The following is a 14470-nucleotide window of genomic DNA, read 5'->3' on the forward strand; positions in this document are numbered from 1 at the left end:
GCAGCCTCGCAGCCCAGCGCTCAACCGCTGCACCACCGGGGAGGCCCTCTAAGAGAATCTTAAATCTAAGAGAATCTTAAGTCATCTTAGATGCTCCAATATTGTATATGAATTTAATATGATTTTTCAAATTAAAATCACAAATATAACTTGATCATTAAATTATATTTTAGATGGGAATTAAGGGCTTATTTCTATTCAAATAAGCCAAATTCTCAAACATTACAAATACTGGGGGTACTAATATCACAGAAACTTTAACATCTAAAAATATTCATCTTGCTGGTTTGAGTTTCTCAAACATTTCTATATTTGAGGATGAAAGATCTTTACCCATTAAGGAGATGATTACTCCTTGCCAAGTAGTTTTGGGAGTCACCTCGTCAGATGCCTGAGGTTGTATAATAATCAGAGTTTTCAGCCACAATACTGACTAGATTTTTATCAGTAGCATTGATGGAACCCACTAAATCCATATCTAGATGCTTAATCAAGGACTCCATAAACTAAAGAAGGAGGGGGGGGTGTCACACAGTCCACACCCCAGTATCTGAGTCCCTTTACTACTCAGTTCTTTATTCTCTTACAGAAAACCAGCAACTCTTTCCCAGGCCAATAAGTTAATGGATTTCACTTGGTCTCTTCAGTCATTTGACTGAAATATTCTCCTATTTCCAAGCCTCCAAAACCTTTGACCTTGCTACTTCTTAAAAAGTTTATGTTCTTTCTATTTCTTAGGGTCACATTTCCCTAGATACTAAAATGGCATCCTTTGGACTTCTAGTTCTGTCTCATGGTTCAGTTTAATGTTGTAGCCACAACTCTTGGGGTCATGCTCTCATAAGCCAGTGTCAGCGCTAATTTACTATTGTTGACACTGATCACCTTAAAATGAAGATGAGGGTGAAAGGGGGGTGGAGGGCTGTAGGGTAAGGTAAAAAAATCAGGCTTTTCTGCCCTCCTGCCATCAGGATAGATGAGGGAACCCTGTGATCCTGAATGCATGCCTGATGGCGGGCACCTGAAGTGGGTACACCTGCGCTAAGACTGTGCTTTTTAAGGGCGGCATCATGGGGACGCCAGCAGAAGCAGCAGAAGCTGAGAAAGAAGCCGAAGAGAAGCCGATGAGAGAAGCAAAGAAGCAGAAGCAGAGAACGCCAGAGAGCCCAGAGAGTGCGGATTTGCTGGGGGGCTGGGAGGACTGCCAGCCTCCCGGCCCCCCAGCACCCCTGCCTGCCATATGCCTAGTGAACCCCAATAAAAGACCTGCAAAAGCCACTAAGGCCTCTGACTCCTCCTTTACCCATTCTGCATAGGATCAGAAAACCTGCACTGTGGTCATTTCCTGCCCTTTACAAGGGCTAAAGGGCAAGACTGGGGCCAAGGGCTCTTAATAGGTGTCACCGCCTCGGGAGGAGTGCAGGTGAGGATGAATAGGCTAGGTGGAATATGCCCAGGCAAGGAAGAATTGGTGGGGTTGGGGGCTCAGAGAATATACGGGAGAGAAGAAGCATCCCCTGGGGTCAGCCATTCCAGGCCCCACCGTGCAGATCTTCCTGATTGCTGTTGCTGGCCTCCAAAGGATGAGGAGAAGCTTCCAGCAGCCAACTGTGGAGGAAAATGTTGAGAGGTTTTGTAGGTAGCCAGACAGCTGAAACTGTTCCCACCTTTGCTGCCAGTACATCCCGGAGGGGAAGGTGAGGGCCTGGAGCTGGACCCTCACTGAGCTATGCAGATGTGGGCCATTTGTTGGGTCATTTGACCACTGCTGCCTCCAGTGTTGCTTGTCTGATAGGCTCTGCTGGTGCCTCGCACATCTTGTTGGCTCCTGTGAACATTTCCTGCTGTTGTTGCGAGTTGGATCCCCGCCTGCTGCCTCTGGCTGCCATGTGCTCCAGGCCCTCAGTGGCGGGAAGAGGCCATTTTGGAAGTGTGGCTTTTTGTTTGGAATATGTGTTGCAGGTCTTCGGCGTGAGGAAGACACCATCTTGGACACCATTCTGTTTAGGATTTCTAAACACTGGACACTAAGTGGGGTGAGGTAAACAATCACTCGTGGCCTCAATGACTCTTTGTTTCACCCTGTTTGTTAAATCCCACATTGTTGTTCCCTGAACCTGAGTGGTCTTGCAATTGTTTGCATGGGTGAACTCAGACAATGAATGGTAAAGTATTTGGGCCCTGTCCTTGGCTAGTTTTAGTGCCCCTTATTGCCCTGGAACAGTTGATGAGCTAGTAAGGCGGGGGCACCCATGGTTAACCAGCCCAAGGTTCCTCAACTTGTGTCAGTTGCCTTAAAGTGTAGCACAATTGCAAGATCCTTGGCAGGAAATTTGGAAATTTGGAAACTTTTTTTTTTTTCGGAAACTTGTCATGGGTTCAACCATCAGTTTGGGTGGTTCTGCTTCCCTTCCATACCCTGTTCCTTCTATTTCTTCAATCATAAATTTTGAGTTGACAAATTTTGTCAAGTCTGGTATTGACAAATTAATGTCTTTATTGCTGGGTATTAGTAATGGGGATCAGTAACTTTGGGTGTTTCTTGTGTAAACTATCCTATCTTTTCCCTTCTCTTTATTGCACATTAATTGTATTAATGCTCCTTGTCATTAAAGGTTTTGCATACTAGATTACGTTTTGTCTTAATGTAGTAGATGGCAGAATCCATTTATAGTGGGTAGGTTTGGGGATCCTGGGATGCCCCTCATCTTCCCCGATAACAAGGGGACTCTGTAGAACCATGGACACCCAGGAGGATGCTGTACAGTGACTCCCAGTATCCTGGGTCTTGACTTCCTATTACTCCTCTTCTGGACATTTATGGATCAAAGATATGAGCAGTGGCTCAAGAGATACGTCAGACATCTTGGGCAAGTAACTTCACCTCTCTGAGCCTCAGTTTCCTCATCTGTATAATGGGGATTATATCATTTCCTTTGATAGCATTATCAGAGTAGCCAATGAAATGGACAATATAGTATGGTACATGGACACTGTAAGTGCTACAAAAAGTTATGTCCGTTACCTCCTTATTCATTTTCATTCAATCCATTTTCAAAATGGCAGTTGATTTCCTATATATACACACGTACATGTATATGTACATATGGACACATGTATATATACCCATCATTATAAGGCAAGAAAAAAATTTTTTTAAAGATTATTTATTTATACAAGCACTGGGTACAGTCAGAAGCATGGGAGGGTGAGAGAATTTACCAGAGCCAGAGCGGGAAACAGAACAGGCAGAGTGATGAAATACACTGCTGAGGGGAGCAGCAGGCATGGCAGGAGAGGTCTGTCGCGCCATGTGGGACCCCCGCCAGCAGCCGGGATCGAACCGGCGCTGCAGAGCCTGCGGGCAGCTTCGCAGCCCAGCGCTCAACCGCTGCGCCACCAGGGGAGGCCTGGCAAGAGCAAATTTAAGCCAACAGACCAGACATCCTTTTCGTCAAAACACTAACCATTTCCATTGTGGCTATGACTGCTTGACTGAGTGAGAGCGTCACTTCAAGCGCAGAGGTGCTCTCAGCTCAGGCCTAGTAATGTGTGTGGATTGACCTGGGGGTGTAACTCACCAGTTTCAGGCAGCCTTGGCCATTTGTCTGCAGGCTTCCTTAACCCCACCTGAGACCCACTACACCCTCCTCTGTGGCATTCTTCTCCTGGGGAACAAAGCAATAACCCCAGGATTGTAGAAGGAGCTCAGGTTTAAGAGGCAGACAAACCTGAAATTCACTTTTAGCTGTGTTACTGACTGGTTGTGGAAACCCACACAAGACATGTCACTTCCCTGGGCTTCTGTTTCCTCATCTGCAGTGTGTGTGTGATAGAATAATTCTACTTCACAGGATGGCATGTTGTGGGTGCAATAGCACTTTGCAGACACTCCGGCCCTGTACATGCAGTTCCTATAAGGACCATTGCAGTGTTGGAATGCCTCTATGTGACATTTTCTTTCTTTCTTTCTTTCTTTTTTTTAAGATTTATTTATTTATACAAGCACTGGGTTACAGGCCAGAGGCAGTGGAGGGTGAGAGAATTCACCAGAGACAGAGCAGGGAACAGAACAGGCAGAGTGACGGAAATACACTGCTGAGGGGAGCAGTGGGCGAGGCAGGAGAGGTCTGCCACGCCATGTGGGAATCTCCCTGGCTTGCCGGGAATTGAACCCACACTGCAGAGGCTGTGGACAGCTTCACTGCACTGCGGTCAACCCGCTTTGCTGCCGGGGAAGCCCCTCTATGTGACATTTTCATTCTGTGCCACCTGTCTGGTGAATTTCTGAGGGCCACCACAAATGCCCCATGTGCTGCAAAATCTTCCAGAGCCACAGGAAAACTCTGATCCCTGGCTCCCTCAGAACCCAAAACTTTCCCCGTGAGAGTTTGTGAAATGCTGTAATTCAGCAGGTGGCTTATAGGTCAGTGTCCCCGACTACATGGTGAATCCTGTGTCTTTCCCTTTTCTCTCTGTGCAATATATAATAGAGCCTGCTGCAATGAATACTAGTTGAGTGAAAGAATAATTAATTTACTAAGGGCATAAGAGAGCAAACTGTGCCCTATATCCCCAAGAATTTCATTTCCAGCCGTCTTCCCCTCTGAGTCTCTACCTACCCTCCCACTGCCCCTCCCTGGCCTTCTCCCTCTCTCCTCATTTCACGCATGAGACTAGATGTGTAGCTCCTGTTCCCTGCCTGAAGGATTAAATGCAGTGATGAGAAATGTGTTTTCTTATTGTTTTAGGAAGCTGAGCAGGGCGGGGGCGAGTGAGGAAGAAATTGAATCAGAGGCAACAATTTATCTTGTGCTAAAGGGACTACGAGGATTCCAGGAAGCCGGTGCTCTTACTGAATACCCCTTCCCCAGTACTGGCGCCCTCCTTTATTGGGGAGGTAACTAGCTAGGACAGCTGGCAGCCCATATGAGCCTGCCCCTGTGTGGGAGGCTGGGACTCACTGGCCTTGAAAGGAATGCTGATTCTGTTCAGAGGCCTCTTGTCGTTATGGGCACACAAAGGCGGACCCCACTTCGCCCTCTCCCTCTCTGCCATCAGTCTGCCAAGATTTCTTAGGGGAGATGCAGGAAGGAGACAGGGTGACCTGGCACTGCCATTGCTGGATGTGCCACTTCAAGCCAGCTTCCTTCTCTAAAAATAGGAGTAAGGAGAGAATAAACTCCTAAGAATACCTGAATGGGTCCCCTGACCCCATCTTGACCTTCTGGTGCTAAACTCTATTTTGTCCTTATGCGCAGAGAGATCTTACCTTTGGGGCCAGTTCATACTGACAGATACATGGAAGAAGCAGATAAATATAAGCCAGAATGCTACCCCGTGGTTTACACTGAGAAATGCAGCCACCAGGTGGATGGAATGCCCACCTGGGCAAGGCTGATGCAACAGAGACCCAGGCCCAAGTGTGGGCCCTGCTGCTTGGCCACTGTGTGAATCCTTCCAACTGGGGGCCTCGGTTTCTTCTTCTATAAAGTGGGAGGAATAATAATACTTACCTGATAGAGTGGTATGAAAAATAGCTAATTCTGTTCAGCTTTCCCCAATCACAATGCTAAATTTTCTAAGAAAGGAGGAAAAAATGGCCAATAGACTTGACCAAAATGCCCCCTCTCAGGGCGAGAGCTGGGAGGACACTGTCAAGGCGTGCTTCCGGGAGAGCCATTTTTTTCTGTTTCCATTGCTGACCAAGCTTCTGTGGACATTGGCAGGACACAACACATTGACTGGGTTTTACCTCCTCAGTTACCATTTCAGTTTGCCTACCAGACATGGCTCCTTAAAGGGAGATGACTTGGCTATTCCAACTCACCTACAAGATCAGAGTCAGTTTCTAGGTAGGGTCTCGTCGGGGACAACGTTAGTCATAATAATGCTATGAACAGTAACACAAAGCCCTCCCAACCCCCAGGTGTCCACACCAGGGACTTTACATCTTTATATGACACAACAGTGTCTGAGGCAGGGGCCATTTTATCCTTACTTTACAGGTAAGGAAATGGAGGCCTAGAGTGGCTAAGGACCTTTGTCCAAGATGCCACATTTGTTTAATTTTCCCCATGTGGGATTTATTATAGAACAATGATATCCTTGTATGTAAGTCACGTTGCACAAGTAGAAAGACATCAATAGGATGAATTCCTAGAAGTGGATGTCCTGGGTCAAATTTTGCTAGGTTACCCTCCATGCACATTTTGTCATTTCACATTCCTACCAGCAAAATGGGAAACTTCCTGTTTCTTCAAAAGAGTATTATCAAACTTTAAAATTAAATTTTCTCCCATTTTATTGAAATGGAATTGACAATTTCCCCCCCAGAGACAGATGGAAAGCCACAGAGTGCGAGCTTCAAGTTTTGTGTGTTTCCTTGTTAATGAGGTTGAGGCTCTTGTCTTATGTCTTAGTGCTATTTTTGTTTCCTTTTCTGTGAATTGTCTGATTATATTCTCTACCTATTTTTTAAGTTGGGTCTTTGGTATTTTCTCTCATTTCCAGTTCTTTAAGAAATTAGGACTTTTTTTCTGAAAGATGTACAAAGGTATATTTTTCTTGACCTTATAATTGTGTTTTAAGTTTGGTTGTAATTTTTTTTTCACATAAAACAATTTAATGTAGTTTACTTATCCATCTTTTCTGGTTTCTGGTTTTGTGTCCTAGTTAGAAAGGTGTTTTGCCCACATAAGATTCACTTAAATTTATGGTTTCATTTGTTTATATTTAAATCTGAGATCCATCTGGAATTTATTTTGGTGTGTAGAGTGTGGCAAATACCTAACTTAAAATTTTTCCCAGATGGCTAGTTCCTCAAATATGAGGAAATGGAAGTTCTTCATATTTGAAATCAAACCCAAACAGATCAGAGGCTGTGATTTGTTTGGGTACTCACATATCCCAGGCCCACAAAATTCTGGGTCATCCTGGACACTGAGGGTCTGCAGTAATGAACATGTCCCCAAAATGATGCCCCAGGATCAAGAGAGGGAACAGGCACATGCGACAGGAATTTTCCTGGCAACAGACCAGTGGTGATCTGTGATTACACATCCGTATGACCTAAAGGCAGTTAGCACAGAGCACTTACCACTTACCCTTAGTGTTCTGGGTGCCTGACAGGTATTTACTCATTTAATCTTCATTGCACCACTTTTTGGGAACTATTTTTATTTCTATTCTCAGGTTACAGAGTGAGGTTTTGACTTGCCCAGGCTCTCAGAGCGGTGCCCCTGACATGGGGTCTGCTACCTCCCATGGGGTGTGGGCTTTGATAGCACCCAAAAGATTAGCCCAGAGCCTTCCAGCCAAGTGAGGGCTGGCATGAGGGCTGGAGGCCCTGTCCTCCTGCAGGAGCACAGGGAGGAGTTATCACAAGAAACAGTAAATTCAGCGTTAAGATTTTGGAAAACACAACAACAAAAATACCTCTATGTTTTCATAACACAGATCCCAGAAAGAATGTGCGATCCTAATGTTGCTTCTTAAACAGGGGCATATATTTAAAAGTATATATTAAGAAACACTGGTCCAAAACCAAGTTGCTAATGAGAAACTAAGGTGGAAAGAGTGCCGAAGGTGTTGGGAAGCACCTTTGGAGTCGGGGGGCGAGTGGGCAAAGTCGTGTCCTACTAACTGTGTGGTTTGAGGGAGGCCCCATTATCCCTGTCAGGCGTGTCCTCTCCTGTAATGGGGGAAGACCACCCGACTCTCAGGGGCTGCAGAGTAATGAGGTTTTGTAAGTAACATGACTGGTCCAGCTGGCGATGCACCTGGCCTCTGTTGCTGTCCTGCTGTCACCAGAGGCAGAGGTGGCCCTTTATGCCCTTTCAGGATGCATTGTTGGCACTGTCTGCCCTTGGCTGGATGGGTATGGCTGTGTGAACCTTGAGGGACCGGCCAACTGGTTCTCTTTTCTATCTCCTTCCCTTGCTCTGACCCCTACCGCTGTAGCACTCCTGCCCCTAGAGTGAAGATGGGGGTGGTGTGCACCTCTTCTGTAGAGGTGGACAGAGGGAAGGCCCCCTTCCCTGCTGCACTGACTGAGGAGATGGTCATTGGAGGTGTGAACCTGCCTGGTTGCCGCTCCTCAGCTGCACTTCCTGTTTGGAAATATAAATTGCAGCAAATTCGTTATCTCTGGAGAGAAATTGCCTTTGACAATTTCAGTGTTTTTTGGCTTTGATGCTCCCATCTGTTTAAAGGGGGAGGGGGAGAGTGAGGAGGGAATTGAACTGGGCCTTGGTGAGTGGGAAACGGAGGCTGAAAAGTGAGCAGGAAAAGCAACTGAGGGACCGCACTGGCTGTGAGGTTTAGGAACATGTGCTTCTCCCAACCTTGGTGGAGTGGTCTGCGCTGGGGTCTGAGGCCTGTGGGGTGGGACATCTACTAGCCCTGGTTGTGACTGGGTTGTGGTCTGGACACAGCGTGACTGTGTTTGCAGAACATTACTAGGCTTGGACCAGTGGCCAAGTCTGGCCCTTCCACCGCCCTTTGCCGGTTGACTTGGCCATAGGTAGGAGATTGGGCCAGATGACCTAGGATAATAGTGCAACAGGCTTGAAAGGCCTCAAACCCAGGGTTCGCCTTCCCTCAAATGGTAGATAAATAGTAGGTAACAAATACTTTGATGATAGCACTTACTCTGCCTGGCACTGTGGTAAGGCCTTAGGTTTATTAACTCTTAAACCTGCCAGCAACTCTATTAGGAGGTTACTATTATTTCCCCCATTTCATAGGTGGGAAATGAGAGACTGAGAGATTAAGTGGCTATCCCAAGGTCACACAGGAAGTCTGCGACAGGAACTCAAGTCTCTTGACTCTTAGTCCTGGATTTGTTCCCAAGTGTCACGTGAGGGAATGTGGTGGGAAAGTAACCGGGATATTCTAAATCAAGGAGGATAGTAGGAACCACTGAGTTAATCATGGGGGCTTCCCAGAGCAGGAGAGATTCTGGAGCAGGTTTACCAGGCTGATGTGGAGGGCACACTCGGCATATGACCCAGGGTGGTCTGGGAAACTGCAGCGGGATGACTAGGCAAAGGGGCAGGCAGTTAAGTATCCGGAAGTCTTGTCTGAGGAAGGAGAGAAAGAGACACCAGTGGTCAGTGTTAGCACCTGGGTTCAGTCATTCATTCACCAAATATCTCTGAAGCCTCTTTGTGGCAGGCCCTGTGCTGCATGCTGGGCATGTAGAAATAACTAAGACCCAGACCTGACCTTGGAGTTGATGGCAGGCTTTGCAAGACAGGCTGTAATAAAAGCAATTATAGTATTATGTGATAAGGGCTTTTGTAGTTGGAGGTACCAGGAGACCTGGAGCTCAGAGGAGGAGCATCTAGCCCAGGCTGGGGCTGGAAGGATGGGTAGGGAAGGCTTCCTAGAGTTGCTGACTTCTGAGCTGCGGCATGATGAAAAGCAGTAGTTCCACCCGAGAGCCTCGAGTTGGCATGATAGAATCTCCCTGGGGTACTTTAAAATGCAGATGCCCAGGCCCTGCCCAGACTTATTGAATCACAATCTCCTCTGGTCATTCTAATGTGCAGTGAGAACCACTGAACTTCGGGAAGAAAGAAGAAAAAGACATTCCAGGCTAATGGGGAGGGGGATGACAGTGAGACAAGGAAGGTGTGAAGGTGGGAGCGAGGGTGGCCTGTTCAGGGAACTGCAAGCCAGAGGCAGGGACTGTGAAGCAGGGGCAGAAGGATGAATGCAGGGAGAACTCTGAGGGCTGCTGGCTGGGGCAGGGGATGGGGGGTTTCAGCACATACCCAATAGCCCAGGTCCTGGCAGTCCTGGGCAGGGAATCTCCCTATAACCAGCCTACCGCATGCCCTGCACCTGTCCTGGGGTGCCAGCTGCCTTGGTGAGGGGCAGGCTTTCACTTAAGACCACTGTTCCCATCACTGCTTCTCTGTGGAGCCACCAGCCATGCTGCCAGCTGTGTGTAGAGCCCTACCTTCAGAATGGTACTGGACCAGTAATAAAGAGCCCTGGCTCTCAGAGGCAGCTTGGACTTCCAGGAGGGCATGGACATCTCAGGGGTGGGTGGTCATTGACTGTCAGAGACCTTGGGACTTGCAGGAACCCTTGGAGGGGACCAGTGACTCACCACCACAGCCCGGGGCTACTGGGAAACAGGCCATGGGCCCTGGAGGGGAGCGGAGGAAAGGACTGTGCGGATTGCTGTGCACTGCTCAGGCAGGTGTTTCCTGTGGCAGCGAGCCTGTGGGTGCTGGGCGCTCTGCAGGGGCCTGTATTTTGCAGGCTCTGTCTCACAGGCTCCTGGCACCAGCCCTGAAATTCCTGTGTCCTGGGTGAGACACATCTGAGTTCTGACCCGAGGACTGCCAACCATCTGCTCTGATGGTGGGCAAGGGACCCTTTCCCTCCAGGCCTCAGCTGTTTTTTCGGTAAAATGAGAATGGGGGTCCTAACCTCCCCGGGTGTGTGGCGAGACTGCGTGTGTGGGATGCTCAGCACGCAGCACAAGCTCAGCAAATGCTTCGCTCACTTTTCCCTGCTCTGCTCTTAATTTCCCCAAACACTGGCTCTGGCATTTAATGGCTTTGGGTTTTCACAGCTGTGCCTTCTGAAAAAAGATTGCAGATGATTCTGGATCTGGCCGAATAGCTGGGTGGTCTCTGTCCCTTCTCCCTTTCCCAGGGCTGGGTCATGCCCCCCAGCCCCCACGCCCTCATCCTGTCCAGCCCAGGCCAGCTGCCCCTCCTATGGATCACCTTGTCATCGAGGTCCCAGCAATGCTTCCTGTGGTTCTCCTGGTCTGGGAAGGCTCTGAGGATGTGTGAGGTGTGGATTTCCAGGGAGGGCAGCTTTAGCCTTGAGAGAGGGTGATGGGGAACTATGGAGGGCACTGCTGAGGCGCAGGCTCTTGGCGATTTAGGAAGGATTCTGGAGAGATTCTTGTTGCTAGGTGACCAGCAGGGCCTGTGGGGAGAGGTGTAGCAGGACTGTTGTGGAAAACCCTTTCTCTTGGCTTCTGTGTGAATTCTTGTCCCTTCTCAGGGCCTGTCTTCTTGCTTCTCCTTTTCCCTCCTCCCTGGCTCCCTCATCCAGTGCCATCAAAAGTAAAGTGTGCAGGAATTAGCCAGAGTCTCAGGTTGCCAGGCTGAGGTTATTATTTTCTTCTCTTTTATTGCTATTTGCCATATGTGCTGTGTGTGTTTGTGTACATGGGGATGCGAGAGGGCATGTTTGTGTACGTGGGGTGTGTATGCATGTGCACACATGTGTATGTGTGTGTGAATACAAGAATGCGGTTTACAGAGGGGTGGCCGTGATAATTGCATTCCCATATTTCATGCTTGTCATGTGCCAGCACATACTCCATCCTTTTACCTAACTCTTTCCCATTATCTTCCTGCATCCTCCAGCCAGCCTGTGAAGTAAACATTAGTGCCCCCATTTTACAGATGAAAAACAGACTCAGAGTTTAAGTGGGCTTGTCGGAGGGGCCTCAACCTGGAACCGGGAGAGCCAGGCTCTGAACTTACACTTGCCTGTGCACCAGAGCACTGAATGATGCCCTGCACAGGCGGGGTTCCCTAGCTCAGTGAAGCCAGGAAAGACGGGTTCAGGGGAAGCGCCCTGGTCTAGGACTCAGCTGGTCTGAGAGCTGCTCTCCAGCCTGTCAGTTATGACTCGCTCTGACTGGAGCTCAGCTCCTCGTCTTCTCTGAGCCTCTCTGTCCTAACCTGCTCGTGGCCCTGTGGAGTTGACGCCTTCCTTAGGAAGGGACCCAGGTCCCCACCAACCCTGACTCCTGTAGAGATAGGTGCTCAGAAGGATCCCCTTGCACAAGGACAGGCCACTTCTGGGGGATCCCCAGGACAGAGTCCTGAAGATGCCCTGCATTAGCCAGGCAGAAGTCCACCTCTCCTGTCCTCCTGCTGGTTCCTGAGTGTGACTGATCAAGGGGTCTCAGAGCTGGGACTTGGCATGTGGTGAGGGGTCTGAGCTGCAGCCAGGGAGCTTACTCATCTGCACAACATGGGGAGAACTTCCAGTCCTTGGGCCCACCTTGTTTCTGCCCTGATGAGGAGTCAGGGACTCTGACCCTAGAATTCAGGGCTCTGAAACACAATGGGTATGACTATCTGGATGGGGAAGATTCAAGCTGGAGGGTTCTTTAGGAAACCCCTCATCTGGCTTCAGAATTCCTTTGAAAATATTGGGGTTCCATGATTTAGCCAAAAATTGGTTGACAGTTATCTGGTTACCAATAATTCTTTTTTTTAAAATTTATTTATTTATACAAGCCCTGGTGTACAGGCCAGAGGCGCCAGAGGGTGAGAGAATTCACCAGAGATGGAGCAGGGAGCAGAACAGGCAGAAGGACCGAAGTACACTGCTGAGGGGAGAAGTGGACGAGACAGGAGAGGTCTGCTGCACCATGTGGGTATCTCCCTTGCCAGCCAGGAATTGAAACGGTGCTGCAGAGGCTGCAGATAGCGTCACAGCACTGTGCTCAACCTGCTGCGGCACTGGGGAGGCCCTGGGTACTAATAATTCTGACTGAGCATAAACCTAAATTACACCAAGAGCTTTTCCACATGTGCCTTCTTTAACTGTAACTGCAGCCTGTGGTGGGCGTGTTAATCCCTACTGCACAGATGAGGAGACTGGGCACACAGGGGCTAAGTAAGGTATCCAGGAACTGTTGGATAAATTGCAGAGATGACTGGAATCCAATCAAGGCCTTCCCTAGTGTATGGAGACCAGAGTATGTACCTAACTTTATGTTAAAACTTTATGAAGCAATACCCTGCATAAATCCTTACAAACACCAAATGAGGCAGGAATCATTCTCCTTATTTTACAGATGAAGAAACAGACTCAGAGAGGAGGTAGTGGAGTTGGGACTCAAATCCAGGCCAAACCAAGAAGAAACAGCCCCGTCAAGGCCCTGACCGGCTGGTAGGGAAGGCCTGCTCCAGCCCCTGCTCACACCTGCTTTTCAGCGCTGGCTGGCGGTGGGCTTATCTATTGGGTGGGCTCTCGAGCCTCACTGCACGCATGCTCCAACAGGGTGAGAGAGCAGTGAGGATAATGTCCTTACAGACGTGGGGCTCTAAACTAAGGGCAGCAGAGGCAAATGTCTTTAGGAGCTTTGCTGCCCTTGGTCTGAAGCTGCTGGGTATAGGATGAAGCTCTGAAGGCTGAGAACCAGATTGTGGGCGGTGAAGGGGGTGGTGGTGGCACATGCCTTTGACCCTGTGCTAGGGGAGGTTCTGGCTTTGCTATTCTCTGCTTGAGTCCAATACGCATTTGCTGGACTTGGAACTCTCCAGCACCCTCCTCCCACTTTGAGCTGGCTCCTCATATCCTTACCCCTCTTCTCTTATACTTTTAAATGGATTTCTCCCAGCCTCAGGGTTTGGGGGTGAGGTTCAGTGTTCCAGAGACAATCCAGCAAAGAAACAACACCTCTGATTACTTTTCTCCACACTTACATAGAGACTTCAGGTTTTCGCAGCAAAGCAACCTCCTCTCCTGACTACCTGTGGGGGGCAGCCTTACCCCACGCACCCTCTGCAGCGCTCTGTGGCGTCCAGTTGCTTTAAGGGTTCGGTGGGGGCTCCAGGAGGAAGAGGCAGAAGAGCTCCAGTCCCCGCCTCCCTCCCTCTGGGCCTGCGGGGCGGGAGAAGAGGGAAGATGTGGCCTGAGGGGAGCCAGGGCTGCTGCTGGCTATGCGGGTAGGGCATGGGGAGCTCTGAGAGCCACTTGGGCTGGCCAGAGGAGAGATTCTTATCACATTCCAAAGCCCTTCAATTTCAGGCTCTGGCCATGCTAGGCCCCCTCTGCAGGTGGTGGGTGTCCTGGATAGCAGTCTGGATGGGGCAATGGAGAGAAAAGGTGGGTGCCGAGCAGATGGCTACCTGAGCAGGAGCCTTGTGGTGGGAAATGTCAGGCAGATGTGGCCTATGTCCAGCCTGATCCTCTTATTGTGCACCCCCCCTAGCCACTCAGGGTGTCAGAAATGCAGAGGGTGGCAGAGTTCCTGAGGACAAGCTTGGGGTAGAGTGAAATAACTGGGACGGGGAAATAGGAAGACATGGTGCAAATCTCTACCAGCCAGGAGACTGAACGCTTTCTGGGCCTCCATCTCCTGGTGCACCAAATGGGGATGAGGGTACCTGTTCCCCAGGGCTGCTAAATTGAGAGGTGTTTGGCACACAGTAGGTGCTCACCAAAAGGCAGCTCCCACTGGCCATCTTGTCCAGAAAGGCCACCTCCCTCACCCCCTGTCTCCCCCTCAAATGGTAGCTCAGAGAGAGAGTGTGGCTCAGTGGTTGTAACAGAGCAAGAGCCAGACTGTCCTGCCTCAAACTCACCGCAGCCACACACTAGCTAGGTGTCTGAGGGCAACTTAGTTAGCCTCCCTTTTCTCATCTGTAAAATGGGGTAATAATAGTTTCCACTTCAGAGGGTTGTTGAGTAT

The sequence above is a fragment of the Talpa occidentalis genome, unplaced genomic scaffold (assembly GCF_014898055.3).
Source record: "Talpa occidentalis isolate TD23 unplaced genomic scaffold, MPIMG_talOcc4v2.1 talOcc4.7, whole genome shotgun sequence".
Lineage (NCBI taxonomy): Eukaryota > Metazoa > Chordata > Mammalia > Eulipotyphla > Talpidae > Talpa > Talpa occidentalis.